The sequence below is a fragment of the Delphinus delphis genome, chromosome 2 (assembly GCF_949987515.2).
Source record: "Delphinus delphis chromosome 2, mDelDel1.2, whole genome shotgun sequence".
NCBI classification, from domain to species: domain Eukaryota; kingdom Metazoa; phylum Chordata; class Mammalia; order Artiodactyla; family Delphinidae; genus Delphinus; species Delphinus delphis.
This window is the reverse complement of record NC_082684.1, coordinates 168,383,660-168,390,483: the sequence shown is the minus strand read 5'-3', so window position 1 is coordinate 168,390,483 and position 6,824 is coordinate 168,383,660.

Below are 6,824 nucleotides of genomic sequence, written 5' to 3'. Positions count from 1 at the left end.
CTGGTAACTTGCTCTTTTGCTTAATAATAAATTGGAGACCTATTCCATGCCAAAAAAAAAAAAAGTCCTTGTCTGCTAATTCCATCTTCTGGAACTGCTATGTCTGGGTCTGTTGATGTTGACTGTTTTTTCTCTTCATTATGAGTCACACTTTCTCCTGCTTCTTCACAGGTCTAGCTATTTTTATTGAATGCTGGACATTGTGTATGCTACATTGTTAGATGTCTGGATTTCATCTTCATTCAACAATGTTGAATTTTGATTTGACAGTTGAGTCGTTTGAGGATTAGCTTGATATTTCTGAGACTCATTTTTTTTAACATCTTTATTGGAGTAATTGCATTACAGTGGTGTGTTAGTTTCTTCTTTATAACAAAACGAGTCAGCTATACATATACATATATCCTCATATCTCCTTCTGAGACTCATTTTAAGCTGTTAGAGTGAATTCCTACTACTAAGGTATTACATTTCTAGTCTTTATTGAATTTCCCAGGGGGTTAACAAGGTATCCTCACTCTGGCTGGATGGAATTTAAATGTCTTCCTATCCTATGTGAGACCTAGGAATTGTTCAGCTTAAAAAGCTTCCTTGAAGTTACTTATTTCCTGACCGTATAGAGTTTTTCTCTTTACATGTAGAGCTCAGTATTCAGTCAAAGACTCAGGGAAATTCTATGCATATTTCTGGGGTTCTATATAGCTTCCTCTCATCTGTCTTCTCAACTCAGTAAGGCCTCCATGCTCTGCTTAGGTTTCCCCTGGGAGCAGTACAAAAACCGCCTCCAGACAAAAAGCTAGAAGTATCATCAGGGTGACTTCATTTGTTTCCCTTACGTCAGGGACCACAGTCCTTTGCTGTCTATTTTCAACATCTGAAAGCTTTTACTTCACCTATTGCATCCAGTTTTCCAAGTTACTTACAGTGAGAGGTCTAGTCCAGTATCATTTATTCTGACATGGCTGTGGGCAGAAACCCTACTTAATGGTCTGTGTCAACCTTGACCCCAATTTCCCTTTACCCTGAGGACATAGAGAAACAGCAAGATTTTTCCTCCCATTCATCTTTCATCTATTCTTGCTATATGGAGCTGTGTACTTGCTTCAGGGCTCTGCAAACAACTTCCCCTGAAGCATTCTAACCAGGCCGTGAAAATGATAGATAAACCTGGGTATAACCACCTAGGGAGCCGACCTGTGTACTCTTAGGAAAGAAAGAGATATGAAAAGCGAGAGGAGGAAGAGCAGAGGGAAGACCAAGAGGAGGAAAATAAATTCCAAAAGGAGAACAGATAAGGAAAAGAACAAGAACTTTAAATCTCCACGAATTAAGTTTTTCAAAAGAATCAGAACACTTATGCCTCAGCCCTGAGGCTCACCAGGATTGCTGTGAGCAGTAGGGACTAGAAAAGGGGCCAAAATATGTCTTTTGGATCATTGCATTTTCTCCCTTTTGCAAGGAAGGGCATATTTATGGTAAGAAATCCTTACAATAAGACAGTGAAATGTGATGGTGATAGGGAAAATATTCTAACTTAAAAAATTTTTACAAATGCAAAGTTATCAAATGAGGACAATGGATTTTGGAATTGGAGTGAAGAGGTGTTGAGTGCTGGAGACATCGGTTGCGACTTGGGCCTGTTTCTAAATAAGTGTTCTAGCTGTGCTGAATAATACAGCCAAGGCAAAGTGGCACCTCTCAGCTTCCGTAGCAAAAACGGCTCACTGCATGTGGTTTATGACAGCAGTAAATAACCCATCCTGGGGACAACAGGGATTGAGTCATTCCTTCTTACTTGTAGTTCTGATTTCTTACTTGCATTCCAGACTTAGCTCTTTGGAAACAAAACCCATACTGTTGCCAAAGTTGCTAGAGTTATGCTAGTTATCAAAAGTGATGGTATTTTTTCTGACAAAAGACAGCTGGAAATTTAATGTGCTTTTTTTGTTAACGTTGTAGTTTTTTGTTTGTTTTTGGCTTAGTGGGGGGAAGAAATGCCCTTCTTCGGTAAAAAGCCTCAGCAATCGGACCAAACAGTCTGGGAGTTGCAGGGAATTTCCTGGGAGTGTTTTTCTACCATTTTTCAGGGACAAGCAAAATCTAAAACTAGTTGTTTCTTGTTTCTCCTTTTTCTATTAAATTGGGTCACTAAGGCAGACCAGGAGCTGAAGATGTGAAACGATGTCTCAAAGTACAGCTATTTCAACATGGCCGTTGGCAGCAGCTTAAGTGACCAAATACATGCATGAGCTCCTGCCATTAGCTACATGAATGCTTTCTCTATTTGGAGCTGAGAAAAGAAAAGCCTTCCCTGAAGGACGATTTCAAGCAAGAATTTCTTTTAGCCACCAACACGTGTGTTTGCTGGATCTTCCTGGTCGGTCCACCCCTCTCCTTAGTAAGTGAGAGCAGCTCGGAAGGAGGGGAAACTCATTGATTCTAAACTAAGGCTGGGATCACTGAAGCTGTGGGAGCCGGTCAGTACCTGCGGGGGTGGGTGCATTTTCAGCAGGGATATGCCGGTGCCTCCTGTCTCTACCGCGTCTGTGACCGGTGGCACCCTAACGGGGATGATGCCTGTGTCCTGGGGGAGCTGGAGCACACAGTGGCCACACCACGGCTGGGCTCAGGCCCTGATGAACGCCGTTCAGTTCCTGACTTCCATTCTGAAGTCCAAGGCGGAGAGGAGCCAGCTGGGATAACCTTGCCGGTGACAACACCAGCAGCTGACAGTGGAAGGGGAGGGTGGTATCTTCAGGTGGGGAAATACATGAAGAAAGAGAACACCACCGGCAATGCCATCTAAGTATTTATAGCCTCATGAGAGAGAGAGAGGCACACACTCTCAGGCAGCATCCGTAGACAGAGAAAGGAGTCAGAAGTCACTGTCTCAACACCTTCAGACATCAAAGACCAAAAGTAATGAAGTTAAGAAAAGTGTCATGGGCTGAATTGTGTCCACTCCCCGCCACACCCCAGCCCAGACATTCATATGTTGTATCCCTAACCCACAGGAGCTCATAATGTGACTGAATTTGGAGACAGGGCCTTTAAAGAGGCAATTAAGTTAGAATGAGGCCACTGGGGTGGGACCTAATCCAATCTGACTGCTGTCCTTGTGAGAAAAGGAGATTAGGACACACAGGATATAAAAAAATTAGTAACAGAAGCCTCAATTGAATGGAATCAGGAGACCAGCAGGGGGAGCCCTCACAGCCAGAGCCGACAGCAGATCCCAACAGGAAGAAAGACTCCGCCTCGTTCCTGGCAGGGCTCAGCCAATGAGAAGCCACGGACTCTTTGTTTCCTGTAGCCACCACACCCACTTCCTTTTACTCCCTATAAAAGCATCCTCCTTCTTTTGCTGTGCAGGGTCTTGCACACGGCTCACCATGGTTGTGGCCCCCAAACTGCAATTCTCTGCTGATCCGCCAGGGAATTCCTGAGGGTGGAGGGATTTGGAGCGAGAATTTAAGAATCCGACCGGCCTGAGTTTGAATCCTTGCTGTATCACCCTCAAGTTCATAAACTTCTCTTCATCTAAGTTTCCTCAACTAGAAACTGAGGGAAATAAAAGCACTGCATAGGAGAATTGGGGAATTTGAAAATAGTGCAAGATGTGATGCTCAAAATTGCTTCTTTGAACCTTAAGGTCTGATGGTGGTTTTTCAGGGCTTGCTAAGTGGGTGGAATGTCTTCCACTAAAGCAGACCCATCCTTGTGTCTCTGTCCCACATATACTGGGGTTCCAGAGAGGAGTGCATTGTGGGAAAGGGCCATGCAGCTGGCATTAGGCAGTGACAGCCACTGTCGTGCCCACCTGGCATGTGCATGCAGGGACGGGGCAGCTGGGACTAGTATTGAAACATGGGTCACGCTGGTGGCCCCAGCCCATTGGCCCCGGGGCATCAGACAGGAGAGCTGGCAGACGCGGAGAAGGCCTCTGCCCCCAGACCACGGACATCGCAGACTCACTCACCTCCATCTCACAACCACGTGTGCAAACTGAAGTTGATTGTGGTTCAGCAGGCAAATTGCTGCTCGGGGATGGGGTGTGTCTGAAACCATCAAAATCCTACTTTTCAGACTCACAGACATAAAGAACAGAGTTGTGGTTGCCAAGGGGGCATGGAGAGGGAAGGACTGGGAGTTTGGGGTTAGTAGATGCAAACTATTACATTTAGAATGGATAAACAACAAGGTCCTACTGTATAGCACAGGGAACTAGATCTAATCTGGTGAGATAAACCATAATGGAAAAGAATAGGAAAAAAGAATGTATATATGTGTATGACTGAGTCACGTTTCTGTACAGCAGAGATTAGCATATTGCAAATGAACTATACTTCAATTTTTAAAAATTGGAAAAATTTATTATTATATATGTGCATATATACATATATATGTATATATATGCACATAATTATATATATTTTTAAATATACATATGTATAATATATACATATGTGTATATATATGTGTATGTACATATATATACATATGTGTATATATATGTATATATATCCTTTATTTAACCAAGACTTGAAAAAAGGTAAAGTTAATGCTCAAATGTAGTAACCATATGAGCCTAGTTTTCTGAGATAACAACTCCCTTATATTCTCCGTGCACTTTATTTGTTTTCTGTTTTATAAGTCCTACCGCATATGCCTTTTTGTAAATTTCTTCAACCCCTTTATTGGGAAGATTCAGGTTAAAAATTTTCAATAAACACTGCATATGAAATCAGTCAATCAATCAATCCTAGTTTTCTCCCAGAGAGTTTCGTGACCTCAGTCACTCATCTGTCAAGTGTGTATGTTGGACAAGATGCTCCCTAAGGCCCTTCCTAAGGGTTGTTTTATGCTCACATGTGCAGAACAGCAGCTAAGGGGGAAGGTGGTCAGGTCTGGCCCAGGACAGGATGGAGCCAGCCGGCTTCTCCCCTCGGCCAGGAGAGCGGCGGGTCAGTGTCAGCGTATCCATGCGTCCCGCCTGCCCAGACCCGGCTCAGAGACAGGTAAATGCTCCAACGGGGCAGGAAGACCTTCGCCTGGAATCCGGAGGGACAACGTGCTGCTACCAAACCACTAGCTCTGTCAAGACCGTGCTGCAGCCAGTGGGTGACTTGGACAGAATCTATAGGCTCCAGATGGCGAGCAACAGCAGCCTCCCAGGTGGGGCCTGGCCTGAGCACCTGAACCCCACCCTGTGCTCGAACCCCCACTCCCCTGCCTGCATCCAGGCCCAGCACCGACGCAGAAGATGTGCGGCGGGTCCCCGACACACACACACAGAGCACACGTCCACACGAGCGCCCGGTGCTTGGGATCTGGGAATAGCTGCAAGGCAGCCAGGCCGGGGGCTCCTCTGAAATCCCTAGCAGAACCCAGAGAAGGGGGGAACAGGTCGTTTACGGTGGACGGCAGCTGGCGTGAGCACACAGGGGCTGCGTCCAGAGGCATATGGGATCTTAGTTCCCTGATCAGGGATCTAAGCTGCGCCCCCTGCAGTGGAAGCGCAGAGTCTTAACCCCTGGACCACCAGGGAAGTCTCTGGTCTCCAGGCTTTTTGAAGCTGGCAGCGAGGCCTGGGGCAAGTAGAGGAGACACTTCTTCCCAGTGTCTTTGCGAACAGTGAATAGGAGCTGGTGCCAGAGGCCTTGATTCTGCCACTCTGATGACAACAGCGGGAAGACGTGCAGGTGGGCAGGCACCTGCTCACCTGGTGAGCAGTGAGGCTCTTCCCCATCAGATCCACGGCCAGGCTGCCATTTCCACACGTGGCCGCCGCCCTTCAAGGTTGTCTTCCTTAGACTGAGCAGAAAGGCCTGGCTGTGGAACTGGCCCTGCCCGCTGGCTGAGGCCCTGCCCACTGGAACCCAGTGGCGCTTACCCCACCCGCCATCTTCTCCACTCAACCCTTGAGAGTTCAATTCCCCAGGCCCTCGCAGCACAGGAGAAGCTGGCGCCAGCGCTGAGGCGGACAAGGCAGAACGTCCTTTGTCTCAGAGAGCTCACAGCGGGGAGGGGACGAACAGCTTCTGGTTGTTATTTGGCCACAGCAGCAAGGATCCATCAGAACTGGTTTAGGACTCATTCTCACCAGTCAAGAAGGACTGAAATCCCTGAGCCCCACGCTCTCTGATACCCCAGGTAAGATCCCCTTTGCTCAGAGACGCCCCCTGGCAGCTGTCCCTTCCCGAGAGCAGCAAGTTCCGTTTTCTGTTACGGGAGGGAGAGGTAGGTTCTAAACGCAAGAGAAGCAGCAGGTGCTCGCAGCCGATGGCAGGCAGAGAAATGACCAAAACACGAAGGCCAACAGCGAGCTGAGGTGGCAGGGAGGGGTCAGTGCAATTCCAGAGGAGGTGGCAGAAAAGGCCGCTGAAGGGATGACTTCTGAGCTGAGACGTGAATAATGAGGAAGCAGCAGCCATGCTGAGACACCCAGTGACAGCCACGGCCTGGGCATATTTTGAGCGAGAAAATGTGCCTCAGACTTAAAAATGAGAATTCGGAAGTACAGAAAAAGAAAACCACGGTCCAGCAGGACCCCTGCAGGCCAGAGGACAGGCCGTGGCCTCAGGGGAGGGGACGGCTGGGGCCACCTATGAAATCCCCGGAGTCCAGCCTCTCTAAAGCACTCAAGCTGAGACCTGATGGGAAGGGCGTCACCGAAGCCGAGCCAGCGCTTCGAAACAGCTGTGCCTGGAGTCCGCAGGATGCTCTGAGCAGACTGGGCCCACCATTTGCGTGGCATCTGGATTTAGCAGCTATAAAAATAACAGTCCTCTATGCCGCTCATGCTGGTAGGTACTGCTAAGCCT